Source organism: Leptinotarsa decemlineata, unplaced genomic scaffold (assembly GCF_025532065.1).
Source record: "Leptinotarsa decemlineata unplaced genomic scaffold, Ldec_3_MD MMD2_tig00026354_RagTag_RagTag, whole genome shotgun sequence".
Classification (NCBI taxonomy): domain Eukaryota; kingdom Metazoa; phylum Arthropoda; class Insecta; order Coleoptera; family Chrysomelidae; genus Leptinotarsa; species Leptinotarsa decemlineata.
Window position 1 is genome coordinate 768,684 of NW_027412702.1, and position 21,130 is coordinate 789,813.

The window sequence follows — 21,130 nt, forward strand, 5'->3', positions numbered from 1 at the left end:
AAAAAAGGGTATACAGTACTCCAGTGGCTACCAAAGAAGAATTGGGACGGCGAATAGTGCAGAGTATTGAAGATCTGGATCCCCATGAAATTGAACAAGCAACCACAAGTCGCGTACAAAAAAACATTATAAAGTGTTCAGAATGTAATGGACAACATTTCAGCATTTATTGTGAAATTGTGATATTTTGTTTACAATTTTGTTATTTTGCATCATCCTATTCTGTTATTGTCTGTACTTTCACATGTTTTAGCCCACAAAATCCTACTTTTTACCTAGAAATGACTGATTTTTGGTACAGTTGTTCTTTGGAAACTTTGAGCCATAGTTAAGGAAATTATTTTGTTACCTCACAAACTTCCTCTCGTTCATTGGTGTTGATTGAGGATACATTTGGTTGAATTTTTTACACGCTCTGACAATGATTTGATCACTTTGTTCATGTGTATAATAAATAATTTCATAAGAACTTCGTTTGAATAATCGATATTTGAATTCATTTTGGAAGATGATTCGAAACACCGTCGATAACTCTTTGTAAATTACTTATGAAAGTAACCGAACTGCTATTGATAATTCCACCGCTACCTAAATCCAAATTCTAAAAAAAAATGTTTCTAGAAGAAGCGACTTTATTGAGAAAACTTGACGATTTGGGTATAGGGACATGATGTATCATCTTGAAGCATTTTTCACCATCTTTCAATTCACCGAGTAATATACAGGGGGTTTCATTTGAAAAAATGAACTTTTGACTACTTTTATGCACAATAGAAATAATAGTAATTTTAGCACGTCCTGTTTGATATGGAGTCGATTTCTTGGTGTTATTAGAATATTTCGAGTTTGTACAAACTATCATCAAAATATCAACTTTTCATGAATTGAGAGTACTGATGTACTTAATTTCAATTAAGGCTATGTTTTGGACCATATTTAGCACAATTTATTTTTTATTTCTGAAACAGAAAGAGATAGGTATAGGGCATTACTGACAAAAAAGTATTAAAATACCAGAGCAATTCCAAAAATGTATTTTAATATACGGGGTGTTCCATTTCAAAAAATAAAGTTGCTAGGACTTTTTGATGGAAGTGGCAACGCCGCAATGCTGAAAATATTTCAGATCGATAGAACAGGTAAGGAAATGTGAGATGTGAAATTTTTAGAAAAATCATGCTTTCCGTGTTCCAGAAACGTCTAACCTACCATCGACCGAGAGTCACGCTGTATATTTTCGGGATGTTATAATTAGAACAGCGTTAACTAATAATTTTTCCAGGAAAGTATCACTTCATCTTTCTTTTGTGAATTGGGTACACATGTGAATCGTTATATTTATGCCACGTGCCACATTGTCTGCTGCATAATTGCTCATATCTAATCCTTCTAAAGAAAAGTCAATGGTAACATTCAATTTGCTTCTGAATCAAAATCCATTCAACGACAGCATTCAGATTAAATATAGTACAATTGTAGACAACCCCCACCACTGTAGATCTTGAATAGTTTTCAGATGGAACAAATCACGAAAATATTTCAAACATTTGAACATTTGAATTTTGGAAGTAGATTTTCTATTTTTCCAACAAGTGCCAAATAACACGTTTTTCTGTAGGATTCAAGGTAATTCATCGAATTGAAACCATTCGAGTATTTTTGGAAAAACAACTTCCATAACTTCATTCATATTTTGCCAGAAAGGGAAAGTGTGCAGTGTATCATCAGCAAAGCTCAGAATCATTCCAGTTGTATTGATATGAACAATGCCTTGAGCTACACCAAAATTTATTATCCTGAGAATGCTCAAAATTCCCAGTTAGGTCAAAATCGATAAATTTTCAATGTATTCAGTTTTTATTGACAAACTGTATCGAATGTTTATCATAAATGAATACACACGAATATCAATTGAAGGTATTTTTTGAATTGAAAGGGTATATTTTTAGGGGAGATTAATTTTTGGGAAAGAAAAGTTTGGCTACTGAAGAACCGATAAGTATCTTTCAGCGAAACATCAGATATCTAGCAATGAGGAGGGCAGTGTTCCATGTAAGTGAAATTTTACTTATTTCATTGATTATTTTGTGTAGGAATCCTGTGAATGATATCTGATTTGATTCCATCACCAATGTTAGGAATACAAACGGAATTGAGAAAAGTGTTTTTTTATAATTCAGCGTTCATATGAAGGTATTTGTTTTGAAAGTACTTTTTTTCTTTGGTGTGAGTCAATGTTTATATGAAAATAACTGTTTCCTTCCAGTTTATACCAGAAAGTTACTTTTTTGCATGATCTACACATTTTTGTATCCAGTTGATTTTTTAAATTGATTGCTTTCTTCCTGTCTTTGAAAGATTCCCACATTTTTTGTATCAAGATGAAGAAGTAGAAAGCGAAAAACTTCCTTTCCCAGAAGGTAATGATGTTGATTCATTTACGTTGAAGTCAGTCATGTCTGAGAAACACAACATTTTGGAATACATTTTTTCTGTACTAACGAAGCACAATACTCCGAAACCGTAGGCCAGTAGGTGATGAACTCGGTTGATTTGAGAGAAATCTTCCTGCTGGACGATCAATAATCACTTGCAAGAATATTTTGGTTTGTGGCATTCTTAGTACATGTACCACTTCAGAATATCTACCGGAGTTCTGATAAAATATCATCTGAGTCCCCAAAAGTTTGGTCGTGATCAAATCGTTCTGAAATTTTATGAATGTTGAATGATAAAGACATATCTGTAGGACCCAATTGTTAGTTCATCTCCACTCTTGGTATGAATATAGTGCTCAATTATACCACTTTCAGAAAACACCTTGTAGTCAAAACACTGACTAAAAAATTTCAGTTCCTCAGAACAATGTGAAATCTCAATACATCTTGATGTGAGAAATGAATAAGCATCGTGAATATATGAAGGGTGATATAGGGTGATAACCTAATAGAATGAAGTGAAATAAAAATTGTCATCAAGGAATCTCATGACGAAATGAAAAACCTCAATGTTATACTAGTGAGAAATGTATTAAAGTGCTCGAAAAGATAGTAGTCGCTTGGCGAAAGGTCTAGGGAGTATGGTGGGTGAGGCAGAACTTTGACGCTCAATTCGTTCAATGTTCAGATAGTGATTTGTGAAACGTGTTGACGGGCGTTGTCATGGAGTAGGATTTCCTCTCAATAGAACTCTGCTGCGATGGTATGGCTGGTTTGCAGAAAGTTATAGTAAATCACACCAGACGTTGGCCACCATAGATAGATAGAAATATTTTTAGTTTGATCACGTTATGAATATACATTTGTGATAAGTCATAGATAGTTGTACAAATTAGTGTACAAATAGAGAGAACAATATAAAAGCAGCATAGAATATAAATTTTGAAAATGATTTACAAAATATTTAACAAATAAAGAATCTAACTATTAAAAAAATATTCTTAAATATATAAATAGTAATGTAAGAAATTAGGGCTATTTGATCTGAAAATGTACTTTGCATGAAATAAAGTACAGAATAAAAAAGATTTCATATAAGGTACTCTTTGATTTTCCTTTTGAACAAATTAAAATTCAATTCAGTCACATTACATGGAAGTTTGTTAAATAATTTAACGTCCAGAGAATTTCGTAATGACATGTCTAAATCTTGACTGTCTGAGTTGTCCCGCATTTCTAGTTTCATAATTATGATGATTTAAGTGTTTGGAGGGTAGTATTTTGTTTTTATGTATTTCTAACAGTGAGTAGAAAATCAACATACAGGGTTGACAGTGTGCGTCGAATGGAGATCCAGCTTTAATTCTGATGGCTTTTTTCTGCTCTGATCGCGTAAGTAGATCTACCCCAAAGGAGTATCTCATATGAAAGGTAACAGTGAAAAAGGGAATGATACGAAATTAGAAGTGTTTTATGTCTCAATGCTTTTTTCAACTGGCGAAGTGGAAACAACTGTGTCGAGAGTTTTTTACAGATATGTGATTCCCATTGAAGCGACTCATCTATGAATATATCTAATAATTTATTTTGGGCTTTGATTGTTACCCTGAAATTAGAAGAAATAGTTATTTTCTGTAACCAGTAACCATAGTTTTTATGGTGGGTTCTGACCGTCTCCTGTTGTCACACACGAAGGATCCACTTTTCATTAGCGTAACAATACGATACAAAAAAGGATCGCTTTGGTTGAGCAAAAAGAGATAACAACAGACCTCAAAACGTTACTACTTCTATGGATCGTTTGAATCGTGGAGCTCACACTTTTCAAGTTTTTTTACCTTTCCTATACGTTTGAATTATCAAAAACCGAATGGGGGCTGACGCCCAGTTCTTTCGCCATCCCACGTATCGTTTATGATGGGTCAATCTCTATCAGGGTCCCCAAATCCTTGTCCTGGATTACTGCAGATCGATCACTTCGGGACTCGTATTCGAAGCTTAAATCTACACAACGAAATTTCACAAACCAACCTCGAACAGTGCGTTTAACACTATCATTGCTAAATACTTGTTACCGTGTTAGGAATTACACGTTGAAAGGTGAGACCTCGTTAGTCCTTAGGTCGACTTCTGAGGGTGGTCGTTCGTAGGGGTGCAATAGCTGGTTAACGGAAAAAATATAATTTAAACATATTTAAACATATTACTGGAGTTTTTTCCCAACGCCAAATCGTTATTTTCAACACCTCGACACGTGTTTCGATCACCAAGTGATCATCTTCAAAGAGGAAGATGTTAAAAATAACGATTTGGTGTTGGGAAAAACCTCCAGTAATATCCATTACTACACCAAAGGTTCCAAACAGTGCATCATAAGTATATTTAAACATATTTTTCGGGTTGTTTCGGCAGCGCTTTGGTTCAATTTGAATTCGTTGCTGACAAATTTGAAAGAAGATGAATTGCAACAATGTATGGAGTACAAAATTCTCTATCGAGTAGTATATACCAGAAGATAGTAGAATAAATATATTTATCGAGATATAGAGCTACGAAAACACATGACATTCAGACTGACAAAACTTTTGAAACATCCCAATTTAAAATACCTATATTTTCTTGAGTTAATAACCCAGCCGATTCAAATAATTAGTAATGGCATTTTTTTCGTTAAACAGCGGATACATTATTTGTCTCTTTCTGCATATTGAAATTATTTCATGGAGATATCCGCAGATAGGTACTTCTCTGAACATACATGTAAAAACTATAATGGTACCATATATTTCATTTTTCTCATTGGCTAGAGAAGCCAATACAATCATAAGAAAAAAGAAGTAACGAACATTTCATCATGTGTGGTAGGTACATTGCAATTATTGCATTAAAATTTCATGCTTGAATTTCGCGTGATGAGAGAAACAATAATGGATATACTCGGAGTAATAGAAGAATAATCAATTTCCGAACAATCAGATCTGTCAAATTTGTAATTATTGAAAGTCAACCATGCAAATAATCGTGAACTGGATATTTACGTGATTTACTGGACAGTAAAAATCGGAAATATTTCGTGATTTACATTGTAGCAAGAACAATATTGGAACATACAATACAATAAAACGTCCTATTTGATGTGGTATAGCTACAACAAAACTTTGTTCATTCATGTTGGAATTGTTTATTATATTATTTTGATGTTAATATTTTCTCTCTCTATATGAATAATTTTGTTTTCTGATTTGTTTTGTAACTATTGTATCGAGTTGAGTTCAGTTGTTAATATTAATAAAAAGATATTACGAGAAAAGTCAAAACCTATATTTAAAACGATAAAATAATAAGAATCCATCCCATTTACAAAATTTGGCGACCGTGACAGGACATAAAAGATAGATAATTTGAAGAAAAATAGGCAGATTCAACTGAAGAGGATTTACTCTTTCTACTGAGACAATTAGAGGATAAGAGTGGTAGTTTATTCGAGGCAGATGGAGGAGTTAAAGAAAAATTGTCATTAGAAGCCAGCGATGATATTGAATTAGATGAGGTAGAATATTACAGAGACGAGCTGATAAAATATAGATCCAAATGCAAATTTCTATATAACGGAGAAAATTCAGAGAAAATCTCATTTACCAAGACTAAAACTGAAGAAATTCGATAAGAACGTAAAGAATTGGATTGAGTCCTGGGGACAATTCAAGAAAATTCACAACGAATCAGAAATAGATAATGCAGACAAACTTCAGTATCTTTCACAAGCGACGGAAAGTGGTTCAGTTGCCCAAGATTTTGTGGAAAATTACCCCCCTTCTGGGCCCAATTACATTGAAGTCATTGACCAGTTGAAGACTCGTTTTGCCAGGGAATTCGTAATCGATGTTTACGTAAGGGAACTATTACAACTTGTGCTGCAACAACCTCCAAAAGCTAAAACAGGTATGTCTCTTTCCAATCTGTATGATGAACTTGAAGCCCAGTTAACAGCTTTGGAATTCCTAGGAGTTACCTGCGGAAATTATTCGGCTATGCTTTTTCCTCTTGTAGAATCGGCTTTGCCTGCAGAAGTTTTAAGAACATCGTAATTTTGACCAACGAAATATAAAGGATGATAACGAAAATTCTAAAGGTACTTATTATTTGAATATGCTATAAGGTTTTTTAAAATGGAGGTTGAGTCAGAATAACGGATAAATTTGGCACAAGTGTGTGATTGAGAACGAAAAGGTTTTTTTTTTTTTGAGATGAGATTTGCCAGAAATCGGAACAAAACATTATGGCATGTTTTGTGTACAGCAACTCGGATGACCCTTGTCAAAAATTATCGTCCGTCATTTAAGTGAGATTATTTTGCTGATATTAACTAGACGCAACCCTTCTGATGAAAAAGCGACTGTCATGCCTCTCTCACAGAACTGGGAGACATGAAGTTATTTATGAATTTACGACTAGAGGCGTTCATGAAATTACATATTTATTATATTACGTTTCTTAATTTGCTCATTCTCTTTATTCGTGGTAGAGATATTGAAGTACAGTATTTAGGAGCTTCTTTCGGTTCAAGTCATTGGTAATAACTGTTGCAATTGAAAAAATGCTCGATTTTTGTCATTCTTTGAATGAACAACGGGATTCTGAATATTCAAAAAATAAGGTGAATGTTCAAATTTTGCGGGGTACATACATTCAATTAAAATTTTTTTAATTTTTTTCATGTTCGCACACTCGTCTTGAATATATGTGTACAGTTTCAGTTGTTTAGCATGATTAGTTTGTTGGTGAGAGGCATACAAGTTAGGAGTGTTTGGAGATTTTCTACTATAGAGTAAAATGGATCAATGAATTTGCATCAAATTTTGTGTGAAAAATGGAATTAAGTACTCAAAAACACTTGAAATGTTGACAGTAGCATACGTTGATTGTGCTCTGAGTCAGAAAAATGAGGTACAATCTTTCCACAGAAGGTCGAGGTCATGTGAATGACGACGCTTGTCGTGGACGCCTCAGCACATCCACAACTGTTAAAAATGTGGAAGTGAAGAAAATTGTTATGGAGAATCGTCAAATTACTATTACAGAAGGTGCTGAGGATGTAATTATATCGGTTAGCTCATGCCATGTGGTGAAGTTCGTTCCAAAATTGTTGAACTTTGACAAAAAAAAACGTCACATTAGCATCACTAGAATTGTTGAATGACGTCTACGGCTATCTATGGGTATCTGGTTATGACATCGAAACCATAGTCCAATCGTCCCAGAAGAGCCAATAGTAAAAAAGCACGTCAAGTTCGATCAAGTTTCAAGGTTTTGAGTTATGCACCGCTTGCGGGAAGCAATGCGAAGAAAATGTTCGGTATTGTGGAAAAAATGCAAGGCTTTCGCATCACGAAAATGCACTTGCTCACTCGTCATTGCTTGATCGTAATTTTTAAGATATAAACAACACCGTAATCATGCTTCAGCCACCGTGTTCACCAGATTTGCTTGCCTGCGACTTTTTCCTTTCCCCAAGATTGAAAAGACCCACTGAAAAATGATGTTTGGGACTATTGAGGAGATGAAAAATGAATTGCTCAGTGTATTATATCTAAGGGAAATACTTTTGAGTGGACAAAAGAGATGTTGATGAATAAATGAATATTTTTTGAGAAAAATCAAAATTCACCCCATTTTTTAATTTTTAATCAGACAGCGAATTTAAACTGAATAAATCCGTTTCTCCCCAGTGGATTTTCTAGAAGTGACAAGTTCGAATCGTCATAAAAAACTAGGATATCTCAGGATTACTCATTTGAAAATTTTCAATAGCATTGCTTCAAAAATATGTTTCAGAATTTATTAATTCATTTATTTATTTTCAAACAGGTAAAAACGTCATTACACAAAAATAATTATAATGATGAAAATGTCAATACAGTCTAAATCATAAATCTGTTATGTTCTGTTTTGAATCTGTTTTTCCGTTAACCAGCTGTCGCACCCCTACGAACTACAACCCTCAGAAGTCGAAACTTGTGCGAGCCAAAGATTATCGTGGTCTTACCTTTTAACGTGTAATTCCTTATATTTAATTTCTAATTCTAATATTTATACGTGAATACAGTTACATTGTATCTACAAGTAGTTGCTACATAAAGCTGAATGGATGGAAAAAACTAAGTTATTTTAAGCTTGAAAAGTATGTTTTTATACCACTTCAAACTTGTTTGGGAGGAAGAACAAAGTTGATATCTGGCATTAACAGGAAGTTGTTTGTTATTTTGAGCATTGTAATGATATGTGAATAGTTATTTGTTGATATATATGGTACATCAAAGAATTGAATGAGTCTTGTTTTCTCTTTTAGTAAAGATTTGAGATTCAAGTTTAGGTCTGCCCAAACTATTATAAAGTGGAGTAATCTCTTCAATATCATTGAAATTTGCACATTGTCTCATTACAAATCCTATAATTTTCAGTGTATGAGATGCTATGTAATCCAAATGTGGTTTGTACGAGAGTGTGAAGTTATAGTATATACCTAAATCTTTGACTGTCTCTACCCTGGATAATTCAATACCATTCATTGTGTAATTGTATAGTGTCTTATTTAGTTTTCGGTTACAAGACAGAACAGAACATTTGGATATATTAAACGGAAGGTAATTTTCCACACTCTATCAATGAACACTATTGATGTCCTCTTGTAGTTTGACACAATCTTGTGAGTTTTCGATCTGTCTATAAAATTTAAGGTCATCCGCGAATAAGAGACACTCAGAGTACTTTGAATTTTGAGTTAAATCATTAATGAATTTAAGAAAAATTAATGGACCCAGATTTGATCCTTGAGGGACCCCAGAGTTTGCGCCAAATTTTCCTGAACAATTACCTCCATATTTGACTCTGAAGTGTCGGTTATTAAAATACGATGCCAGCAATTTGAGTGCTTGGGTATCAGCGCCACTTTTATGTAACTTTTCCAGTATCACATTATGATTAACTTTATCGAAAGCCTTCTGAAAATCTGTATAAATAACATCGACCTGTTTATTGTTATCTAGATGATTGAGGAGATGATGAGTGAATGTTAGTAGATTTGTTGATATTTGAATGAAGTAGATATGAAATCATCGATTACCAAACTAATTTTCACATCAACATCAACTCACAGTTCATTCGAAAGCACTTGCTCGACTTCCCGAATGATAGCAGAAATTCTTCGAATATTCTAGACAAGTTGGAACAATTTTACTGACTTGTTCATCATGTCCCATTATTCAAAATGTGAATGATCTAGTATTCAGCGGGTATTTTATGAAAATCGGAAATGTGAAATGCTGAGTCTTATGACATAGTGAATGACTAGTTTTTCAGATATCACATATCTACATTTGCCATTTTTTTCACATGAAGAATAAATCAGGATTTGGAATTGAATTCTGCTTTGAAATAAATGTCAATGGAATGACAGCGACAGCTGGTTAATGGAAAACGATTTTATACAGATTTTTTTTTTAAATACTCGAATACCCAAAGTTTGATCTCCATGTTTTCCAAAGTTCATGAAAATGAACACATGAAAACTAGAACTTGGTAGCTTGATGAATATAAGCCAGAAAAAATGTATGTACACGCTTCGAAGTGAAAGGAAATTAGGAACATAAAAAAATTATTTATTACATATATAATTCGTCAAAAGTGCTAATAAGGAAATGCGATGGCGGCGTGATTGACGATTTGGCAAAAAATCTCAGCGAAAAATTTGTAATAGGTAATACAGTAGATTATCATAAAATGGCAAATTTTGAGCAGAATTTAAAATCTAAATATGAATTCAAATATATGAGTAGTGATGATTTGACGTGATACTCAGAAAAATTTTTATTATAAAGAAAAACAATGTTCTTTCATTATATTATTTAGGTTGTTTAAAAAGTTTTGTCTGTTTTCAAAAGTCTAATTCAAACTGTAATTGAAATCCCTAAAAAAAAACTGTTTAAAATCTGTTTAAAATCTGTTTTTCCGTTAATCAGCTGTCGCCCCAATACAATACAAATGAAAAATTAAAAACAATAGCTGAACAACTATTTCAAACAAAAAACCCTGAAATGTAATCACAGTGAAATAATATATAAGTTAAAAATAGAACAATTGAACAAAAAATAAAAATGAAAATCAAAGTCATCTCTCGAAGACGATTGTGGATACTAACAATCGAAACGTCGTGAAGTAACTTGGCTGGGAATCTCTTAATTTTTTTATTTTCATTTTTTGTTCAATTTTTCTATTTTTCACTTGTATTTTATTTCACTGCTATGTCATTTCAAGATTTTTTTGCTTAATATATTTGTTATTTTTAGTTATTCTTTTTTAATTCTCTTTTAATTAGTTCTTTCATGGATTTCAAATCATTTTATATAATATCAGACAATTGAAGTCCGAACTAATGAAATTCATCATGAAACATTGTCAATCACCTTGAAACATCGATAGGGAAGTCTAGACATAAGCAGTTTACTGAGCACACTTCAAAATGTTGAAGAGTTGAGAAATGAAAAAGTCGATATGAGAAAATAATTTTTGAATTCGTCTACAACCTGTATTTCGAATTTGCCTCCAAGAACAAAAGTCACGTCTATTGTCCTCTCGAATTTTGAATAAAAGGTAGGACTGGAACCTTTGGGGTAGAATAAATTCCAAACAAGAATTGTGCCCAAACACTAGGACTGAAACAATCCTCTCCACGTGCTCTATCATGACATAAAATTAACCCGAACTGAACTGAGCTGACAATATATAACTCAAGTTCTGTCAACCCCTGTAAAAACGGCATTTTATGCATATTATCATCCCAACTTGTCACAAACCTCTCTACCTTCACTAATTGAACGACTCAAGAAGCTTACATTCGAAACATCTCATCAGAAACGAATGGCCGTGAACAATCAAACTTCCGTACTTCCGAAACACGTGTGAACTCCGTAGAATCGAGGATCTGCGATAGCGTCACTGCGAAGTTTGAAACATTACTGAAAGTTAGGTGGATGGAACTCTGAAACGGCCCAGTTTACTGAAAACCGATTGCAAACGAGGCGAAAACGCATTGGAGCAATACGCAATTTCCAAAGGACCAGAAGTAAATTTGTGGATATGTTCTGAGGACAACGGTGAGAAGATTTGATGAGAAATGAGCTTTTCGTGATATGAGTGATGACAATATTTTTACTGGGCGGAAAGCAAACCATGTGTTCTGAAATCTGTTTCTAAATAATATAGAAAGTTCAACCAAGAGCAGTGTCTCGTATAGCTCACAACTTTGAATAGATAGATATTGATATAGAATTAGAGATAGGGACAACCTGAAAAAAATATTAAATAAACGATATACCGATGAACTACATGTAGAATATAAAAATTATAGAAACAATTTGATGAAATTGCATAATAATAATCACGAAATTAATAAGATTCACGACGCCTAACAGAATTATCAAGAAATCTGGCAAAATTTAAACGAAATGATGAACAAGGGTACGAAACAGAAAGATAAATATAATATTACATATGCAAAATGGTCATAAAACTGTTGATGCTAAGGAAAAATCAAACTTTGCAGATATAAAACAACAAATGGCAAATGAAATCAATAAACATTTCTGAACCCAGAGTCAAAAAATGAAGTCATTAAGATAATATCTACTTTGAAAAACAACGGCTCTTCAGGTCCTGGTAGCATAACGGTCCATAACGGTCCGATAACAACTCCAGTTTTCAAATCAGGCGACAGAAAACTTGCAACAATTTACAGACCGATAACCATTATCAATAACTTCATAAAGATTTTCGAAAAGTGCTTGAAAAATAGAGCAGTTGATTTTTCAGAACAAAATTATATTTTATTTGATGGTCACTTTGGTTTCAGAGAACATATGTCAACCGAAAATGCAATCTTTCAATTGGTTTACAGTGTTTGGAAAAATTTCTGGATCGTTTAGAAACTGTAGGAGTTAGAGTTACTACTTCACACTTATTTAAAAACTATATATCTGATACAAATCAACAGGTTGAAATAAACAGTACCCTCAGCGATCTAATACCTGTCAACAAGGGGGTGCCCCAGGGGACAGTGCTGGGTTCTATTTCATTTTTGATCTATAATAATAGTTTTTATAAACTTCATAATATCAATAGCAGAATAATATCTCAAGCAGACGATACAGCAATTTTATTTGAATGCAATTCCTAGGATGAAGTCTATGTGAAAGCTGAAAGAGGGCTCAAATATGTACTCTCCTGGTTAAATGTGGGCCTTCTCAGTCTGAATGTGGAAGAAACTAAGTTCATTGCATTCACCACAACAAAAAAATACCAACCCTCAAATAACACTCTCACTGTTCATAAGTATCTGTGCCAAACCCCAACGTAGTGCTCATGTCCAAGTATTAAAGAAGTTGACAACATGAAGTATTTGGCTCAATAAACTAGTTTATAAATTTATGTCATACTCTGGTCCGAAATTGTTAAACCTAATCCCTAGAGAAATCAGAGTCATTCCTAATTTATGTGAAATGAAAACAAAACTGACAGAAAATAACGTTTCAATACAAATCATGAAATTATAATACAACAACAAAAATTGATGAGCGCTAAGAACTGTATAACTCGAATAATAATGAGAAATACAAAATACAATAAATAACCATATTCTCCCCACCTCACAATGAATTTAACTTTGTTCATTTTCTTCTTGTAATCCAGGTTAATGACTACAAGACAAGCATTGCTTAGGTAGCTCAGCCTAGACTCACAATTTCCAGTTTTAGTTAGTTCTTCTCTTTATTTTCTTCTAGTTTCTCAAATTATCTACTTTTAATTTTGAATTCATATTGTAGATTATGCACAAGTAATTCACTAATTAGTGTAGTATCATCCACACGGTACGATCGTGTTATTATTGGTATACAATATTGGTGATAATTCTAACATAATAATATCTGATATTTTGAACAATGAACTTTTTGATGAACTGTGTCAGTTTGTGAAGAAACGAGTTTTTCTCTCAGGGTTTTTCGTGGGTGGTCAGGAAATATCAGACTGTTGCTCTAATAATATGGAACTTTTACTGATTCGGAGTGAAATGAGTGAACAATACAGGTATCAATGAAAGTTCGCCGGGATCCCGAGGGAATACAAGCGATATCCGAGTACCAACGTCCAAATGATGTTAAGGAGGTACAGAAATTCCTTGAGCTTTGTAATTATGATAGGTCTTTTTCCCCCAGAATGGCCGAGGTGTCCGCTCCTCTCACTCATTTACTAAGAAAGTCTTCACGATGGCAATGGGAGAGGCGCAGAAAAAGTCATTTGAAGACTTGGAGAAAGGACTGGAACGGGCTACGTTATTATACCACCCTGATCTGGCTTTACCCTGGCATGTCGCAACAGATGCAAGTGATTATGGAATTGCAGGCCAACTTTTCCAAATTGTGGATGGGGAGAAAGGAGTCGTTGCCTGGGCAAATCGCTTATTATTGGATAGGGAAAAAAATTACAGCGTCAATGAAAAAGAGACCGTCCTCTGGTGTATCCAAAGATGGAAAACATACTTGTTGTCGGACAAATTCACATTATATACAGATAGAAGGACGCTCACTTACCTCAATACTTGTCGCATACTTTCGCCAAGAATAAACCGCCGGTCTCTGGCCTTACAGGAGTACCAAATGGTAATTGTTCATGTCCCAGGACGTGAAAATGGTCAAGTGGATGCGTTGTCGCGCTTTGCTTGCGGACGTTTACCGACCCCATCTGATAAGTTTTTTCAGCTTTATCAATTGAAGCTCTCTAAACTTTCGATAGGTACACTGAATAGAATTTCAGAGTATCAGAGCGAGGATGAATACTTCTCAGAAATTATAACCAATCTTCCATTAGACCCGGATTTACAGATGGCGCCCAGTCGCCATCTTGAATTTTAATTATCTTATTATCTTAAATTTCAATTTTTTGAGTTGACCCGTTCAAAAAATAAAAGGGAAGGGGACACTAAAGAGAAGCACTGTATATGCCCTCATATGAGAAGTTTACTCGATCATCAAGGTGGGAATCTTGCAACTTGACAATGTCGACCGATCAACTGGAATCTCTTCAGTATGTCATCATGGCTGCCATTGATGTAGTCAAAGAATGCCTGTCTATCAGGTCCATGACATGAAAGTTCAGTCACCAAATCGACTAATCGCTAAGAAGCTACATCAATTTACTCGTTTTTGAATAGGAATGAGCCATAATAAACTCAGACGGGTTGCAGTGGAGTGTCGATTAAACCAACTCTCTTTTGACTTAGTTCCTGATAAATGTTGTATTCATCTCCTGTAAACAATGATAAAACCTTCATTTTATGATCAAACACGAATACACGAATACTGCACTTTCTCACCAAATACCATTATTTTACGAGACTTGAAGAAAGACCGAGTTTGTTCACCTAACTAGGGTATATTAGCAGTAGTTCTGAAAAATCAGAATTGTTGAAAACACCGTTAGGACTAATGAGAATTCACATTCCGTTTCCATTAACAAAAACCCAAATGTGAACCTCATTTCATAATGGCTCTATTTAACGTCAGATCACTGAATGGATAAGAGTAAACTGATATTGTTTTAATCTAGAATTTGCACAACTCAGACTGAAGTTTGTTTGAAGGTGGTTGCATTTCATTAGTTCGCACTTCAATTGTCTAATGATAAATTGATTTGAAATCCCTGAAATATCTATAAAAGATTAAAGAAATTAGCTGAAAAATAACAATTAAAATACAAGCAACAATCAACAAATTCAATTATCAACATGAAATGAAAATAAAAAAAAAAATATAAGAAATGAAAATAAAAATTGAAAGATTCCAAGCCAAGTTACTTCACGACGTTTCGATTGTTAGTATACACAGTCATCTTCGGGTGATAACTTCGGGTGATAACAGGTATCACCTAAAGACGATTGTGGATACTAACAATCGAAACGTCGTGAAGTAACTTGGCTTGGAATCTTTTGATTTTCAGTTTTCATTTCTTGTTGATAATTTTTTAATTTTTATGGCAATGTCTGATATAACACCACAGATTTTGTAAAACTTAATGAGCCAGAAAATTGAACTTTGTTTAACTTGAACATTCATGGAACTAACTCAACCTACTATAAAGTATACGAGCCTGTAGATTACTCTACACTGGAATACTTATATTTGATATATTGGATGTTTTTTATTTCTATAAATGACACCACACTCAACAAATACAGGCCCACGAAGGCCTGGTTTTATTGAAGTGTAACTCATATACTTACATTTTAGAACTCAACTATGGTGAAGATGATGATCTTTTTACGTGATATTTATGAAATACCCAAAATTATTCCACTTCAAATATCCGGAATCAGGATCGCTACTGAAAAAAAAAATATATTCACGTTATTCACCACATTATAAATAAAAATGAGAAAAAACCTTTTCATTAGGCAATATTACTGAATAGTGATTATTTAGTGTCAACAGTAGTCTTGTGTTCTGAGTAATCAATGAGAAAGCATACAACTGACAATACAGGTTTTCAAGTATATAAAAAGAAAACTGGAAATATCTATTGATTTGAACTTACACATTCTGACCTGAAGGTACAAGAAAACATGTCGTTTGTTTGCAGTAGTTTCTTCAAGAAACAATATCGTTTTCTCCATTGCAATTAACTCTCTGCGATATCAAAAATTGAAAAGATTGGCTCTTAAAAAACGCCTCGCCTTCGCCATATATTGAGTTATTACCCCGTTCATTCGCCAAATTGTCGCATTGATTTTGTGATATAATTACTATGTTCACTAGACATTTTTCACCAATCAGTATAAACCTGCATTCGAAATTCTACGTGAGAACAAAATTTGGATCCTTATCAACCTAAGTACAAAAAAAATTATTATTATTATGAATAATTCTTCATCTCCAACAGAAATATATTTACTTATGTACTACATTTTTATCAGCTCTTAAAAAACGTTGGTTCTGGAAATGATTTGCTATTGTACTTGAAAAAAGTTGAGAATATCTATTGAAAAATTAGTTCATGACAGTTTTGTACATTGACGATTGACTCTATTTATATTTATCATTCTATTGAATATTTGTTAAAGCAGGTGAAAAACCATTATCAATTATCATACATTAAAAAATAATCTATGTGAAAATTTGTGCGAAGAATTGGAGTGTGATGTTCAATATCATGGCAGAAGTGAAGTAAGTTGAAATTAAAATCAGTATTCTCTAGTTCCGAGAACACAAAAACACACTGATTGATTGAATTGATTTTCGGACATTTTTCCGGATCATTTAACAAGGCATTTAATTCTGGCGATTTCCTCTAACAGCCATTTTGTTTATTTTTATGTTTTCAGAAATTGTGATTATATCTTCAATCAAGGTAAAACTTGAAGGCCCAGCAAACATACAATCTGGACTATTCAATACTGTTTTTTGTAAAAAAAATATTTTAGACCGCTTTCTGATTTTAATTAAATAAATGCAGCTTGTTATTTCATCATCATTGTTTCAAATCAACTACAATAGTTCTACTTTCTCGAGTTCATTCGTTCATGGGAAAATAAGTGAAAAATGTCGACAATAATATCTACAGAGCAGACAATTGAAAGAGAAGAAGATTACAGAAAAGTACAACTATATTATGACGAACATGAAGAGAGAAATTGTATTCTTCATATAACGTAATAACTTATTTTCTATGTATATATTTGAATTGAATTCATATATTCATATATTCGAATTAATTGATTGAGTTTTTTGGGAAAGCCTGATATTTTCGGGAGGTTTTACCATGCATTTCAGTCCAACTGAATAGAATTGTTCTTTCAGATAATTTGAATAGAATGTGATGAAAAAGATTATTTGAAATTTTCCTTTTGTTTTCTTTATGGGAAAGATAATTTGAAAAGTAGTGAACTTCAACTCACATGGAATGAAACATCCGCTTTCACCAAAATTCTGAATGATATTTCAAAATGATAATTGAAAACCGCCCTCCAAAAATCAATAATCCAATATATTTTCAACTTATTCCGAAATAAAAACAATGCAGATCGTCTTTTCGTAGGCTGAAATAAATTAAGTCCACATTATAATTGTGATTCACTATTGAAGACAAAAACTGTCGGAATTAATGAAGTGGTATATCAAGATGAATATAAAGGTAACTATTTTTTTTGTTGTCAGATCAACTATGATTTCAATATTGTTCTTGAGTTGAACAAATGGAGAATTTATCCATGTGCAGCATTATGCTAACAACTTACTCACAAAAACCATTTAATTTCATGTAGTATCGAAGTCGATGCTGTAATTTGACGAATGCACCGGTAAAAGAAATTCATTATCCTGGCAGGATCGAAAGTATTTTTGCCAGGAAAATCAATTTTACATTTTTTTTTTCGTGAAGAGCTCAATTTTGGAATATGAAAATGCATGAACTGATCAAAGAACTTGTGACCCATTATTTTCTGGAACAACGAATTCAGAATTTCAAAAAATTCTAACACGAAAGAGCCAAAAAGCTTGAATTTGGTTTTAATTTGCTGATAATACAATAATTTTCCAGTATTTTTCTTACATCCTTGAGTATCTCATAGATGAGAAATGAAAATTCTGAGTAATATATTTGGTGTAACACTCCATTAGAATTGACAGAACATGCAATACTAACCAAACAGATGATATTAAGTATGTAGAGCTAACCATTGCGTTGACGAAGCCACAACATTTTTGTTCATGACTTATAGATTCAACTGTGTGAAATGTTATGGAAAATCTTCGAGGTACCTTACAATTTAGATGTTCATAAACACATAGGAGATTTTATTGATATGCTCAGAGCGGATAGGTGGCGTGAAATTAAATCAAGAAAAATGGATAATTTTTCAAATAAAATATTTAATTTTTAGTTTTAATTATAAATGCCTGAATTATAAATACATATGTATTATAACGAATTAAAGAATTTATCATTATCAAATTTATTTTTAACAATATTTCACTATCACAACTAATTTATATACAACACTTAATAACTAACGCTTAATTTATCTTCACATTTAGATTCCTCTCTTTAAACTCACGATTCACTTCCTAAGTACAGACTACTGCTCGGGACGGAGAGCGACCTTTTTATGTCGTCAACGAGCAATCCGGATCTCTCTGGGGATTTCGGGACTCAACCACACCTTTCGCGCTGTTTCGCGATGAGAAATGCGTTTGCTGACTGAGATATCTGTCAGGGCCGGCTTCAGATTCATTGCCCCCTTCTTAAAGACGTTTCGCCCCGAAATGTCATCCTTGGCGTGTGTCGATACCTGCAGAACACTCCATATTTGCACTGTGAAGTTCGATGGAAGTAACACTCCACAGTCTTTATGCTCGCTCGTGGAAGATGGTTACCACACACCAAAATCTGGATGCCGCTAGATCTGAAGATCGTTTCCAACATGCTTCTCACAATTCTCCAGTCCAGCCTGTCGAGCCCAAAGGCTAATTTCAGGATCACTAACTCCACGAGATTCTGGTCGAGCATCGTCTCCTTCCGTCTAGTAAGACTCCTCCAGACATCTTCATAGGACGGTTTGTCTCGAGAATGCTTTTTGGTCACCAAGTAGAAGATGTTTCTCTGACCCTTCTCCAACTGTAGCACTCCTCCGACTTCTGGATTCTGTTCTCGTAATTTTTGGAGCTGACTGTTGAATACCACAGCGATACCCTTGGACATTTGAAGATCCTCTGCCACGGAGTGAGCTAGTGCGTAATCAACTGGAACCTTGAATAGGTCTCGTGGCTCTTCTCGAGTTACCCCATGTACGACCTTCTGTCCGTTCGAGTATAAGGACATGAATTGTTGGAACGTTATTCCATCCTCTGGTTGTCTGAGGGCGCGAACTTGGTCGTGATTTCCAGCATAAGGAGCCAATCTATTAAAATGGACGACCCTAGGCTTTCCTCGAGGTTGCTTATGAATTCGGTAGACGAGGTCAATAATCTTTTTCATGATTTTGTACGGACCCTCCCACGAGTTCGTCCACACTGTCGTCCATTCTCTGCCGAAGCTTGCTGACATAGTCTTCCCCCGCAGTGTCTTGTTCTGGAGGCGTCCCAAATTTTAGGTCGCAAGGAAGCCGCAGCTCTCGTCCCATTATAATACTGGCAGGGGTTTGGCCGGTTGACTCATGAACTGCCGAACGATAAGCCAGCAGGAACAGGTGGAGGTATTGGTCCCAGTCTCTTTGATGGTCAGAGACTACCTTGGACAAGGGGCGGTTTATAGTCTTTTATTCATTCGTTCCACCATTCCATCGGACTGTGGATGTAAGGCTGTGGTTCTGGTCTTTCAAATGTCCAACAGTTTACATATTTCTTGGAACAGGTTGGACTCAAAATTTCTGCCCTGGTCCGAATGCAGCTCCAATGGGACACCGAATCGACATATCCATTCCTTTACCAGGACGTCAGCGACGGTAAAGGCTTCCTGGTTGGGCAGGGCATAGGCTTCTGCCCACTTGCTGAAGTAGTCCATGGCTACCAGGATGTATTTGTTCCCATGGTGGGACTCTGGGAACGGGCCGGCGATATCGATGGCGATTCTCTCGAAAGGACTACCCACGTTATACTGGCGCATTGGAGCTTTCGGTCGTATCCTAGGTCCGTTACTGGCAGCGCATACAGCACACTTTCTGCACCAGTCCTTGACGTCGGCTTGGCAATTAATCCAGTAAAACCGTTGTCTTACTTTCTGGAGGGTCTTCGTTACTCCCAGATGTCCTCCAGTGACTCCATCATGTATTTCTTTGAGCACCTCCCGTCGTCTGCTCCGGGGTATGTCGGTATGCTCCGGGGTAGTTTTGTCGATGCAAAAAAGAAGATGGCCGACAATATTTGAAATTATGGTCCGATTCGATTCAAAATTGGATTTTGGGTACAGATTTTCAGCATGATTGAAACGAATTGAATAAAATTGAATGAAAATCTTTTCAATGCGATGAGAAGGAAAAAAAAAACTAATCATGAGTACCAAATAGGTATTTCTGCGCGGTAAAATTTTGATTCTGTTAGGCACAGAATAACCTAAGTCACACATAAAAAAAATTGAGCCAATTTTGAATCGAGTCGAACCACAAATACAAATTTCTTCCGCCATTTCGGAGCCACTTGTTTTTGCATTGACAAACAAATCATAATATTCAACCGTAAAAACCACCACTTATCAATTTTTAGTCAAATCGGATCGTAATTACAAATCTTGTCCGACATTGTAGAGCCGCCTTTTTGTATTCTCTCTCAGAAACATTCCATTTCATTGTCACCGAATTTATGTCAAATTAGCTTGCAAATAATTTACAATACGGACCAGTTTTTTTTCGCAAGAGGGCGCCAAAATAGGATGTTACCTGCCTTGGGGCCTGATCCGATGGATTAGGTCCTTCCTAAAAGGCCAAACATTTCAGTTCCGAGTTGAAGGAACCTTGTCTCCCGTCAGGGAAATCCAGGATGAAGTTCCTCAAGGAGCTGTGCTGTCTCCACTATTGTACAGCCTTTACGTGACCGACCTTCCGAGGTTCGATCTCGTGAAGGTTTCCCTTCACGCCGATGATACGGCTCTCCTCG